The sequence below is a fragment of the Rhineura floridana genome, chromosome 14 (assembly GCF_030035675.1).
Source record: "Rhineura floridana isolate rRhiFlo1 chromosome 14, rRhiFlo1.hap2, whole genome shotgun sequence".
In the NCBI taxonomy this organism is placed as follows: Eukaryota; Metazoa; Chordata; class Lepidosauria; order Squamata; family Rhineuridae; genus Rhineura; species Rhineura floridana.
In genome coordinates, this window is record NC_084493.1 from 39594633 (window position 1) to 39609094 (window position 14462).

Genomic DNA, 14462 nt, shown 5'->3' on the forward strand with positions numbered 1-14462 from the left:
TGAGACTGTCAAAACTGGAGCCAAACTCAGCAACAAGGTTGAACCACAACTTCTTTATTAGCTATTGCAATAGCAGCATACACACCAACAACACAAGGGGTTATTTGAGTGAGCAGCCCCGAAACAAAGCCGGGGTTTCATATTTATACATTCCTTCTTCCTATTGACTTTTATGAGTTTCATGACTCATCTTTCTTAAGACTTCCCCTTGTCATATCAGTGTCATCTGCTCTTTCCTTCCACCCTCCTACGTGCTATAGTAAATATTTGTCAACATGTGATAAGGGTACGGTTACTAGTTCACTAGGGCATCCTGATGTGATTAGAATGCAATTAATAGTTTACTGAAGCATCCTGTATTTTTTAGAGATTTCTATCACCCTGCTAACTGGCCTAACTATTGCAGTGAATTTGTGACAGCTTATAATACAACATGGACCACAGCAGGTTGTATCACATGATTTCCCCAAAGACTCAGAAAACAGAAGGTTTTCTCCTATACACTACAACAGGAGGCTAGCAAATGGTGAAGAAGTGTGCCGTCAATGGTTGATATATTCAACCTCAAAAGATGTGGGTTTTTGTTTTTGCTGTAAGTTGTTCAGCAAAAACAATAGTGGATCAACCCTACAAGAAACAGGTTCAAAAGACTGGAAGAACATTGGAGCAATTCTGTCTTCACATGAGAGGAATACTGACCATTTAAGAACATAAGAACATAACAACAGAAGAAGAGCCTGCTGGATCAGGCCAGTGGCCCATCTAGTCCAGCATCCTGTTCTCACAGTGGCCAATTTAGAAAACTATCAGACCTGGAGAGATCTTGAATTGCGCTTATATAAAGGAAAAATAATTGATGATATTAACCAGCAGAAAATTAGGCAAGAAGAACAATAGGCGACAAATCTTGGAACGCTGATTGCTTTGGTCAGAGTTTTTGGCATGCAAAACTTGGCATTCCGTGGTACAACTGAAAAGTTGTACAGTGCTAGCAATGGAATTTTTTTGAAGTTTGTAGAATAGCAGGTGCTATTCTAGCAGGTGCTATAAAGCAGGAAATGTTAGCACATGCAAACTCAGCCAAATACTACTCGATTATTCTGTACTGCACACCTGATGTCAGTCATATTGAACAAATCACAATGATTGTACGTTATGTTGATGTAATCAAACCATCAGATAATGAGATGTCTGAGCCTGAGGTTATCATAAGAGAATATTTCTTGGGATTTGTTCCACTAAAGGAGACTACAGGTGCCTTTATGACAGAAACTCTTCTTGGACAGCTTGAGCAAATGGGATTACCAATTGAGAATCTGCATGGTCAAGGTTATGATAATGGGAGTAACATGAAAGGCAAAGAAAATGGCATACAAAAGAGAGTCCTGGACATAAACCCACATGCCTTTTTTTGTGCCCTGCAATGCACACTCTTTAAACTTGGTAGTCAATGATGCCGCTAAGTGTTGTCTGGAAGCAACTAGTTTCTTCAGTTTGGTTCAACAGATCTATAATTATTTCTCTGCATCGACTCAGCGTTGGCAAATTCTACCTAGCCATGTATCAGACTTAGGCATAACTGTTAAGCCATTCAGCGAAACAAGATGGGAGAGTCAGATCGATGCTTTGAAACCACTGAGATATCATCTTGGTAGTACATATGATGCTTTAATAGAGATCTTTGATGACCCAAGCCTAAAAGGTTTATCTGGAAATACTTCCCGAATTGAAGCTAAGGCCCTTGCTGATGCAATTTGTAAGTTCAAGTTTGTGGTATCCCTTCTTACATGGTACAACATTCTTTTTGAAGTCAATTTTGCAAGCAAGCTACTACAAAGTAAAGAAGCTGATTTAAATTCAGCTACAAGCCAATTGCAAGTGATCAAGAATTACCTTGTGGGCTGCAGGTGTAATGAGGGTTTTCAACAAGTTTTGATAGTTGCTACTGAGATTGCAAAGGAGCTAGAAATACTACCAAACTTTGAGACAGAACAAGTTAGAAAAAAGAAAGAAACGGCAGTTTGAGTATGAGGTCCAAGAAAAGGCACCGCAAGATCCAAAGCAGAAATTCAAAGTAGGTTTCTACTATGCTGTCTTAGACACGGCCATACAATCTGTTGAAGAGAGATTCCAACAGCTACAATATAATTCCCTATTTGGCTTCCTGTATGATATATACAGTATCAACAAAAAATCTACTAAAGATGTACTTAAGGCCTGCAAGAATTTGGAAAAATCATTGATGCACAATGGAAACAAAGATATTGATGCTGAACATCTGTGCTGTGAACTTATAGCAATAGCTCGAAGACTTCCAAAGTCTATGCCGCCACAAGGAGTACTTCTTTTCATACTACAACAAAAACTCCTGGATAATGTGCCTAATGTTTCTGTTGCTCTAAGGATCCTTCTCACACTTCCAGTGTCAGTGGCAAGTGGTGAACGCGGTTTCTCAAAGCTCAAACTTATAAAAACTTACATACACTCAGCAATGTTGCAAGAGAAACTAGTTGGCTTGGCAACTATATCAATTGAACATGCCCAAGCATCAGCACTTGACCTGAAGGAATTGGTGACAAAATTTGCAAAGGAAAAGGCATGCAAAGTGAGATTTTGATGTGCCTGAAATTGAAACTTTTAAGAGACTTAAATTTTAACATCACAATTCACAAGATTATTCAAAATGATTTGTGTGCTAAAACATTTTCTGTTGTATTTGAGAAAGATAATCAAACTTTGTTGTATTACTTATTCTTGCAATTTGAAATAAATTTAGCAGTTTCAAGTTTTGTGCTTTTCATTTTTTCTACAAGACATCTGTTTTTGAAAATTGAAGTTAGCCATTTTTTTTGGGGGGTGCAAGTAGTTAGCCTTGCCTAGGGCGCAAAATAGCCTGGCACCGGCACTGCTTACACCTACATATTTTGAAGTGGGGGGGATGCTAGGGATTTGGGTGTGTTTAGGGTACTCCTTCGGGGTCCCCCTGGATCCATCTAAATCAATTAAGATCAGCGTTGTGAAATCTTCCTGCATCATGCTAGTGTTTAAAGCCCCAAATGCTGCCTCCTTCCCTACAACCCCTCACAGGTGTTGAGATCAGCATAGGGGGCCCTTTTGGTAGTCCCCCACCCTCAGAAGCTCAGGGGGCTGGCCCTAGAGAGGGCTTTCTCTGTGGTGTCCCATAAGTTGTGGAACCTTCTCCCCACCGAGGTGCATCTGACAACTTTGCTGTACAGTTTTTGGTGAATGATGCACCCCTTTACCCTGGCCTTTGACACCTGAGGTATATATGTTTAGGACCCTATTTTGGGATTCTGGGATCTTATTTTGGGATTGTTTTCAATTGTTTTAAGGTTGTTGTAACCCACCCTAGGACCTCTGAGTGAAGGATGGTCAATAAATGCTAATGCTACTCATAACAGCTGGCGGAGGGACCGGAGAGGGAGAAGTGGTGCTCAGAAATGTTAGTGCTTGAACTGTCACAGAACTTATATATTTTGTCATAATTAAGAAAAGGGAGAGCAATGCTCCTTTTTTGTTTGGTTTAAAGATTTTTTTTATTTTCAAAGCAATAAAGAAGCAGTATAGTACAAAAACCTGAAAGAACAATGACAAAAATCAAATGTAAAAGAGAACAAAGGAAAAGCAAGAACAAATGAAAGAAAAGCTGCAGGTTGAGACTGGAGTCAAACAATACATAGGTTTTAAGCATATAATTAACATTCAGACCTGTTACGAAAGACAAGTTTTACTGAGAAATTCCCACGTATGTAGAGAAAACAAATTCTCGTTTGTGCTCAGAGGAAAAACCTTGCCTGTCGGAAACAGCTTGGCACTTCTTGCCCTGAAGCATCCAGAGTTGAAGGCACCGTCCTCCCCCCCCCCAACAGGAGATAACTCTGCAAGACACACAAGCACTCTTTTAGAAAAAGAAACAGCCCTGCTACGTGCAGCCAATGGTCCTTTTAGCTACTATGGAAAACCCACAAGCAGGACAGAAGTTAAAAACATAGGAAGCTGCCTTACAGGATGTCAGACCCATGTAGCTCAATCTTGTCTACTGGGGGGCTCTGCTCACCACCCCACCCGTCCCAACCCCAACGTCCCACTCTCCCTACCGACCTCAACCCCCCTCGCCCACCCACTTGCCTCTCATGTTCCTCCGCTGCTACTGCCTTGCACCACCCCAGACAAACCCTGCCATTATGCATCGCATCTAGGTCTCCTGCCCACGTGCCCAGATAATCTCTTAACCAAACAAAGGCTTCTTCACCGGGAAAAGCACCATCTGTGGACCCATATCGTCACACTTTGACATTAACACAGGAGCAGTTTAATTCCAGTTTCCCCTCCAAGTGGGCAGCTAAATTGCATGCATTGTGTTACAAAAAAGCTCTACGTGTACACAGTGAGGCTGGTCTAGCTCTGACTCTGTTCAGGTCCCTTTGGGAGAGCTCCCCCTCCATCTGTTGTTATGAGGGCTATATAGCAGCCTCAGTAAAGAACTTACTAGGACTGCCCTGAAGGGTAGACTGAGCATGCTCAGAGCTGTTCCCTTGAAGGCCACGCCTCAAAAAACATGGCTAGCCAGGAGAAGGGTGTGATTGCCAGGTTGAGCAGCTTGGTGTTTTTTTAAAAAGTTAATTAATAGGTTAATATTTACTTATTTTTTACTTAATCATTTGCATTTATTTATGTGAATGGGGAGGAGGATTGAGAGGAGAAATGGTGGTTGGTGTCTGTGCAGATTGCAACTTTCAACACTTGTGTGTTATTGGAACTGTGGGATTGGGGTGACGACTGTGTGTGTCTCCAGGCTGAGAGTGTGGAGACTTTGCATTCCTATTTTTTTTTAGGTTTAAAAATGCTGTGTTTGTGTGTTTGGTTGGCTACTCTGAGAAGAATCAATCAATCATTTATTATGGCCAAAGATCAGCACTATAAAATATTAACACTATAAAAACATATCAACATTACACAGAGAAAGAAACAGCTGCAACAGGAGATAATGTGACTCTAATGGTGCTGAATAAGTACCCCAGTGGGCAAAAAGCCCCCCAAAGGGTTAGCTTTTATCATTGTTATTTTTCCATCATCACTCTCCTACAGGTAACAACAGCTGATGCACAAAACCTTGCCACACTATATGTGACCTGCGGGTTCCACTCCAAGAGTAAAAATTCTAAATAAAATGTGTAGAAGAATTGGGGCGATAAGATCAAGTGGGGAGTCCCAATATAAAGAACACTATGCAGCACATGAGCAACAGTTTCCACATCTCCCATGTCACAGGGGCAAAAGTGCTCCTGCACTAGAACCTTGTCAAACTCTGAGAACAGGATGCTGGACTCTGTGGGCCGTTGGCCATGTTCTGCTGTGGTAGTTATAAGCTGCACAAAGGATACCTGTTGTGGTATCACCTTATTAAATCAAACAGAGGCTCCTCATTGGTGAGACAGGTGCACTCTGTGCATGTTCAGGCCTTGTGCATGCTATAGGGTTATAGCATGTCTCCTCTGCTCAGGTCTGTGAGGCGGCTGTGGTTTGCGAAGAGGAGTTGATGGTGCTTATAGTTTAAACCTCTAAGGCTGCCTCACACTTTGCTTGGGTAGGATATTGCCTGCATAGTTTCCTTCTTGGTAAGCCAATTGGCAAGAATCTTCTTGTCTTTATTTCTTTTTTTAAAAAGCACACCAGACAAATGTAGGTTTTTAAAAAAACCTCCTCTCTGTCACTGGCTCTATAGCCATAGTTTATAGCAAAAAAAAATAAAGCAGCACTTTAGAGGCTAGCAATATTATTCCATTTATGGATTAGCAAGAATGATGCAACTGTTGAAGTGGACCTTAGTCCCTTTATGCTATAATATTTTTTTTATTACAGGTGCTAGTACTAGTATTTTTGTTTTGCTAAAATTGTACTTTACAGGGTTGTTGAGAAGATAAAAAGACACTTTGGCATAATCAGAGCAGAATGGCACAGAGAATGGTTCAGAGGAAAATTAAGCATGCCGAACCTCTATGTCGGGAGGGATTATGGATTGCCTCCTGCCTGCACACCCACCCAGTCAAGCTTGTCCCAGCAGACAGCCACACGTTGGATTTGCTGAAGGTCTGCATGTGAAGTCCCAAACTTGTAGGCCTGAATATCTTGGTGGTTGAATCCTGGATACTTTCCACCCTTGTCTGCCATGGAGACCTGTTAAAAATGCAAGTGCCCTTTGATGTCTTTGATGCCTTATTAAACACTTCTCATTGCGGGTCCCATTTGAGAGGAGATGTGGATTTGTAGCAGATGTATTGCAGCTGAGCCACAGTGCGGAAGACACAAGCCTGAGCAGGGAAGCAACACTTAAAAATTAATGAGGGTGGGATCCACATCTTTCTTTGGCCTCCTCTGCACAGAGGCTGCTGTTTCTCCTCTTGCTGCGCTCACACACATCCTGTGCACCAGGAATAGGTTATCTCTCAGCAAAAGGGAAGGATGTATTGGTGGTGGAGTTGCTCTATACGTGAAAGAAGGCATTGAATCCAGCAAGCTCGAAACCCCAAAAGAGGCGGACTCCTCCACAGAATCTTTGTGGGTGATGATACCATGCCCCAGGAGTGATTTGTCCCCCTGATCAAAATGCTCAGGGAGACCTGGAGATGAGATATGAAATTGAGGATGCATTCAAACTAGGAAATGTGGTAGTAATGGGTGACTTCAACTACCTGGACATAGACTGGCCACATATGTGTTCCAGTCACTACAAAGAAACAAATTTCTAGATATTCTAAATGACTATACCGTAGACCAGTTGGTCATGCAACAGACCAGAGGGATGGCAACCCTGGACTTAATCCTCAGTGGGGACCGGGACCTGGTGCGAGATGTAAGTGTTGTCGAACCGATTGGGAGCAGTGACCATAGTGCTATTAAATTAAACATACATGTAAATGGCCAATAGCCAAGAAAGTCCGACACGGTCACATTTGACTTCAAAAGAGGAAACTTCACAAAAATGAGGGGATTGGTAAAAAGAAAGCTGAAAAACAAAGTCCAGAGGGTCACATCACTCGAAAATGCTTGGAAGTTGTTTATTAGAAGCTCAACTGGAGTGCATACTGCAGATCAAAAAAGGTACCACCAGGGCCAAGAAGATGCCAGCATGGTTAATGAGCACAGTCAAGGAAGCTCTTAGAGGCAAAAAGTCTTCCTTCAGAAAATGGAAGTCTTGTCCGAATGAAGAAAATAAAAACGAACACAAACTCTGGCAAAAGAAATGCAAGACAACAAGGGATGCTAAAAAAGAATTTGAGGAGCACATTGCTAAGAACATAAAAACCAACAACAAAAATTTCTATAAATACATTCAAAGCAGGAGACCATCTAGGGAGGCGACTGGACCCTTGGATGATAAGGGAGTCAAAGGTGTACTAAAGAACAATAAGGAGATTGCAGAGAAGCTAAATGAATTTTTTGCATCTGTCTTCACGGTGGAAGATATAGGGCAGATCCCTGAACCTGAACTAACATTTGCAGGAAGGGATTCTGAGGAACTGAGACAAATAGTGGTAACGAGAGAGGAGGTTCTAGGCTTAATAGACAATATAAAAACTGACAAATCACCGGGCCCGGATGGCATCCACCCGAGAGTTCTCAAAGAACTCAAATGTGAAATTGCTGATCTGCTAACTAAAATATGTAACTTGTCCCTCGGGTCCTCCTCCGTGCCTGAGGACTAGAAAGTGGCAAATGTAACGCCAATCTTCAAAAAGGGATCCAGTGGGGATCCCGGAAATTACAGGCCAGTTAGCTTAACTTCTGTCCCTGGAAAACGGGTAGAAAGTTATTAAAGCTAGATTAGCTAAGCACATAGAAGAACAAGCCTTGCTGAAGCTATTAGAATTCTTTGAGAATTTCAACAAGCATATAGATAGAGGTGATCCAGTGGACATAGTGTACTTAGACTTTCAAAAAGCGTTTGACAAGGTACCTCACCAAAGACTTCTGAGGAAGCTTAGCAGTCATGGAATAAGAGGAGAGGTCCTCTTGCGGATAAGGAATTGGTTAAGAAGCAGAAAGCAGAGAGTAGGAATAAATGGACAGTTCTCCCAATGGAGGGCTGTAGAAAGTGGAGTCCCTCAAGGATGGGTATTGGGACCTGTACTTTTCAACTTGTTCAATAATGACCTAGAATTAGGAGTGAGCAGTGAAGTGGCCAAGTTTGCTGACAATACTAAATTGTTCAGGGTTGTTAAAACAAAAAGGGATTGCGAAGAGCTCCAAAAAGACCTCTCCAAACTGAGTGAATGGGCGGAAAAATGGCAAATGCAATTCAATATAAACAAGTGTAAAATTATGCATATTGGGGCAAAAAATCTTAATTTCACATATACACTCATGGGGTCTGAACTGGTGGTGATGGACCAGGAGAGAGACCTCGGGGTTGTAGTGGACAGCACGATGAAAATGTTGACCCAGTGTGCGGCAGCTGTGAAAAAGGCAAATTCTATGCTAGGGATAATTAGGAAAGGTATTGAAAATAAAACAGCCGAGATCATAATGCTGTTGTATAAATCTACGGTGTGGCCGCATTTGGAATACTGTGTACAGTTCTGGTCGCCTCATCTCAAAAAGGATATTATAGAGTTGGAAAAGGTTCAGAAAAGGGCAACCAGAATGATCAAGGGGATGGAGTGACTCCCGTATGAGGAAAGGTTGCAGCATTTGGGGCTTTTTAGTTTAGAGAAAAGGCGGGTCAGAGGAGACATGATAGAAGTGTATAAAATTATGCATGGCATTGAGAAAGTGGATAGAGAAAAGTTTTTCTCCCTCTCTCATAATACTAGAACTCGTGGACATTCAAAGAAGCTGAATGTTGGAAGATTCAGGACAAAGAAAGGACTTCCTTACTCAGCGCATAGTTAAACTATGGAATTTGCTACCACAAAATTCAGTAATGGCCACCAGGTTGGATGGCTTTAAAAGAAGATTAGACAAATTCATGGAGGACAGGGCTATCAATGGCTACTAGCCATGATGGCTGTGCTCTGCAACCCTAGTCAGAGGCAGCATGCTTCTGAAAGCCAGTTGCCGGAAGCCTCAGGAGGGGAGAGTGTTCTTGCACTCGGGTCCTGCTTGCGGGCTTCCCCCAGGCATCTGGTTGGCCACTGTGAGAACAGGATGCTGGACTAGATGGGCCACTGCCTGATCCAGCAGACTCTTCTTATGTTCTTAACTTATAACCCTATTTACACAAACCTGACCCATCCATACTTTCTAATTTTATTGCATGTTATATTTTCTTTTTCTTCAGGAGGGCTCCACACAGGAAAAAGGAGGGATCCCAAAAGGATAGGAAAGTCCTGGCCTCCCTAACCTGACATTTAAACATGACAAATGAGTAACTTTCACATTTCCCTTATCTCTGGGCTTATCCACATGGAAGCATTTATTCGTAGCAAATGCACTGCTTTTACCATCGTAATACATTTGCAAGGTGCACACGTCTTGCTCAATGGTAGCTTCAAATCCGTTTTCCATTCACGCAAGTAGGCGTTCCTCTGGGAGTGTTGCCGTTCCCGTGTGGCCCCGCCCTCTAATTTTATAGTTTTACTCCCTCCGGTTGCTCAGTTACTGGGCATGTGCAAATATTTTTGACTTGCGCAGTATTTGACAATGAAATGAAGTGGTGGCATCTGCCATCACAGTTCTTTCAGTCGTGCAAGCAGCCTCCGTCCTCCTCTCCCCTCTTTACGCCAGTCTGTTAGGAGGAGAGAATGTATTTTGGGAGTTGATGAGAAGTGGGGTGACCAGCCACCACCGCTTCTTCCTGGTCTGTCATAGGGACAGAATCCTCTCCTTTTTTATGTTTAGTTTTTAAATGTGGCCCCTGTAGGTGAGCCCCCTGTACAGGAAGATCCAGCCCTCTCTTCTATAGGAATCAGCAGAGGGCACTAAGGTGCTAGTCCAGTGCTTGAAGGTGGGAGTGGGCTAGAGGTGAGCTAAAATAACTCCAGATAAGACAGAGGTGTTCTGAGTTTGGGAGATGACCTGTTCTGGATGGGGTTGCACTTCCTTGGATATGTGGCTTGGTGGTGCTCCTGGATCCAATGTTGTGGAGACTCATGTGGCCTCAGTTTTGGCTGGTTCACCAGCTGTGGCTCATTCTAGACAGAGACTTGGCAATGGTGCTCCGTGCTCTGGTAGCCTCCAGACAGGATTATTGCAATCTAGTCTAAGTGAGGCTGACCTTGAAGATAACTCAGAAATTTCAACTGGCTCAAAATGCAGCAGCGGATCACTGTCTTGGGTTCTTAGAACTCACATAACCCCCATTTTAAAACAGATGCACTGTTTGTTCCCATTGGTGTAAAAACCCTAAATGACTTTGGCCCCAGATATCTGAAAGACTACCTCCTGGGTGTTGATTGGCCGAGGAGGTTCTTTTGGTAGTTCCATCCCCCTAGGAGTGTGGCCCGGGAGAAGTCTTTCTCTGTGGCAGCCCTTAAAGTATGGGGCTTCCTCCCCACAGAGGTGCATATAGTGACCTCATTGTGCAGCTTTTGTCCCATGCTGAAGAGGCTCCTCTTTACTCTGGCTTTTGACAGTTAAGACCTGCATCTATTGTCTGATGTTTATTGTTTCAATTTGCTTTTAACATTGTATGACCATATTGTTGTTGGCTGAGTCAGACCATTGGTCCATCTAGCCTGCCAGGCTTTCCGGCATAGTTTCTCCTACTACCACCTGGAGATGCTGGGGATTGAACCTGGGACCTTCTGTAGGCAAAGCTCTACCACTGAGCGCCAGCCCTTCCCCACAGCTGTTGGGGCGAGGAGGCCCCCTTGCTTTCCACAGCCCTCCCCAAACGGAACTCCTGAAGGGTTTTAATGGATCTGGCTCTTAACTAGTTCTGCAAGTTTATATTGGTGTTTGCAAATGGCTTTCGTCTTTTACTGTGATGCTTTCCTCTTCCTATGTGTTGCTTGAGCACTCCGTGCAAGGGCAGCTAATACATGTTCTATAAACAATATGTGGACCAAAATACAAACATCCTTTGAAAGTTGCACTTCTTGGAATTTTGCAAAGCAAAATCTTCAACCAAATAATGTGTACAGAAATCCATATGCAAGGGGAAAGTGCAAATAAATGCATACACGAGGGAAAACAGCTAGAGGACATTTCTTGCAAACAAAGGCAAAACTGCATAAATATGTGTATATTAGGAGAAATGTGCTCTAAAATACTAACGTATTTTCATAAGGATTTAAAGGAAACATAAAAGCATGTGGAAATATGGAGAACTGAACATAAGATGGGAATAACAAGAAACAGAGAAACTGAGAACGGCCTATTTGCCTGTGCCGAGCGGCGCAATTTGTCAAGCTCCCGTCTTGCTGAATGTCCAGCAAGGGCAGTCGTCTCTCCGTTTGTCCATCCATTGCATGGTAATGAAGAAAGCTTTTTCTTGCCGAATCAATTTCTGCTCCTGATCATCTCCAGAGGAATATTTGTACTTATTTAATGGGAGGAAAAAAATCAATGAACAGTAATAAGCATCAGAAGACCTTTGAAGCTTGGGAGGTGGCATGAGCGAAAAGCAGTCCCTCCCCTCCTCCTCTTACGCCCTGCTGGTACTCTGGGGCTGGGCCTTTTGCCGCGGTTGCTGTGCCTCAATCCCAGGCTTCTGGCAGCGCCTCCCAGTTAAACCACTGGCCAAAAGGAGGCATCATAGGACTCTGCTCTGAAGTGAGCTCCCAGGAGCTCTCGTGTTCTCCATGGCTGTGGCAAGGATTCTGTTTAGAGGTGCGGACGATGATGGCATGCCATCTTCCATCTGGAGCTAGTCAGCCCACCTGGTGCTTGTCTTGGGAGTACAAGAGGTAGGAAACACAGGCTGGAGAAAGCTCAATTGCCCATGGAATTGCTTTGTGTTTCTCTTGCACCACAATCTCATTTCTGATCAGGGAAAAATTCTACTTGTCCCTGTCCCCCAAAAAATACAGTGCAAAGGAAACTGATGACATTTTGTATCCCTGCATTTCTCCAGACGCTTGTGGCAAGCCTACAGGACTCTGGGAACTGGGCAGTGGGGAAGACCGTCTAGCAAATTGTTTCTCAGACACATGGCTCTTCTTGCCATTGGCAGACACATGTTATGCCACAGGCCTAACATCAACATCAGCACAGACGTAGTGGGATTTAAACCGGATTCGGCTCCAACTGCCTTCTGAAAGAGGAACCGTTCCACAAGCATGGCACCACCAACAGCCTAACTTCAAGAACGGCTCCTCAGCAACATCCAGCAAGATTTCAGTACTACTACATACAGCAGTTTCCTTCATAATCAAAGACTGCCAGTTTCTTGCTCAGCTCCAGAGTCCAACACCCCCCACCAAAAGAACCCTCCCAAGACATGGAAGTCTGTCACTGCTACTGATTCACCCATGGCCTTTGATGCCCCTCTGCTCCCCAAGCCTTGGAGGGGACCTCTCCTCATGCCAGCTTTGTCTTGTCAGCTACTTGCAAACTGTTCTGCCTTTCTTCTCAGGAGTGATGGTGACAGCCCCCCGCCCCAGCTCTGTTTAGCCTCAGCATCATACAGCTATGTTGGCTGGGGCTGATGGGAGTTGTAGTCCAAAATTCCTGGAGGGCACCAGGTTGGGGAAGGCTGCTCTAGGCATGTTGTTGTTGTGTGCCTTCAGGCTGATTATGACTTATGGCGACCCTTTGAATCAGCATCTGTCATGGACCACCCTGTTCAGATCTTGTAAGTTCAGGTCTGTGGCTTCCTTTATGCAATCAATCCATCTCTTGTTTTTTCTTAACGTGGTGAGGGGGTTTGAGAGTGTTGAAGAAGCTGAGTGCGATGCCGTCAGGAGTCTAGACCAAGAGGCTAGACTTCAGCAAGGGCACCCAAGGTGGCATGGTCAAAGTTGAGACACCAGACTAAGATGCATCCAAACTCAGTAGAAGGCAATGGTAAACCACCTCTGAATGCCTCTTGCCATGAAAACCCTATGAACAGAGTATCCAAAATGCTCTAGGCATACTTGCCTGCACACGAAAAAGGGGGGGCTTCTGGCCATGTCTTCACTGATAAGAATCTCTAGCCAGATGTGGCAAGCAACAGGGTCCCATGGTCAAGATGGCCCAAGAGCCTCCTTTGGGACCAAGGCTTGTTCAGCCACACAGGGAGAGAGCATGCATCCCATTCAAATCAGCCAGGAAAGGGCATGAGATTTGGGTGTTTAGGAGGGGGCTGTCCCCCTCTTCCTCCTCCCCTGCCTGGTCTTTCCATTCCTGTCAATACTGGTAATGTGTAGCGCCTGTTCATTCTCTCCTTACTCCTGCACCCACCCAACCTTGCCACTGCCTAATGCTGCCAAAAGCAACTGTTGCCCCCCCCCACCAGTGGGGAGAGGGGCCTCATCCCTGTTTGGCTCCATGTAGCTGCCAAACATTTTGCACAGCCAAACAACTGTATCAAGCCATCAAGTGAAAACATAGCCATGGAGGGTCCCTTTTGGAACCCATAATAAGTCTATCCGTGGAGCCACCTGGGAGGCGGCTGGTTCAGATGGGCCTTGCATGGCCTGAATTGCTAAGCGGAGGTGGACACCAGCCGTACCCAGGCTGCTCTCTCTGAGCACCGGGAGGTCACAGTTCATCAGTGCAACAGCAAGTGTCGCTCCCTGTTTGTTCCACATCACGGACGCATTGCAAGAGAGCAGCTCTTTGAAGCTACACTGTTAACTGCGCAGGTGCATTCAACAATGACCCCAGACAAAAACAAATCTGCTGCCGTGAAAGCTGAGATCTCTCGTTATACTCATTCCTTCTGGAGCTTTACTGACATCAAAACAAACCAGCAATTAAGCAATTTCTCAGATATGACAAGCTGATTAAACAGGAGAGAGCGAGCGAGAGAGAGCGCCCTGGAGACGAGGAAATTCAGCAAGAACAAAGCATTAGTTATTCTGTAGTGGAGTCCCAGTGGAAGGCAAAATTTGGATAACAAAACTGATCACTGTGATAATGAGCTAAGAAAGGAGCAGGAAACGACTAAAATAAGATTCATCATCATCAGGAACAAGTGCGAGCTCTCTTCTCCCTCAGACGGGAACCTTTTTTGTAATCCGCAGGTGTTGGGAGGCAAACCAAATATGGGTTCTTTAACATGGATTCCTGCATTGAGCAGGGGGTTGGACTGGATGGCCTTACAGACCTTTTCCAACTCTACGAGTCTATGATTCTAGACCATGCTACACAATACAAAACAACAACAAAGCTTCCTGTGCCTTTTGGAGGGCACATAAAAAGACTATTTAGCCTACCCATTGCCACAAGTGAGGACCACCAGTCAGTCCTCCTGACTGCAATGTGTCACCCACAGGCTTGGAAGAAAAGTGTCATGAAGGAGGGGAAATGGGAGCAGCCATGCTCCACAATGGCAAGGGAATCAGCACAGTGCC

General features: G+C 44.2%; 1 long non-coding RNA gene across 1 annotated transcript in view; it reads right to left on the reverse strand.

The window, feature by feature from the left end:
- The window catches only part of LOC133369733 (uncharacterized), a 29131-nt gene that overhangs the window by 14450 nt on the left and 219 nt on the right, over positions 1-14462 (reverse strand). The window lies entirely within an intron of this gene.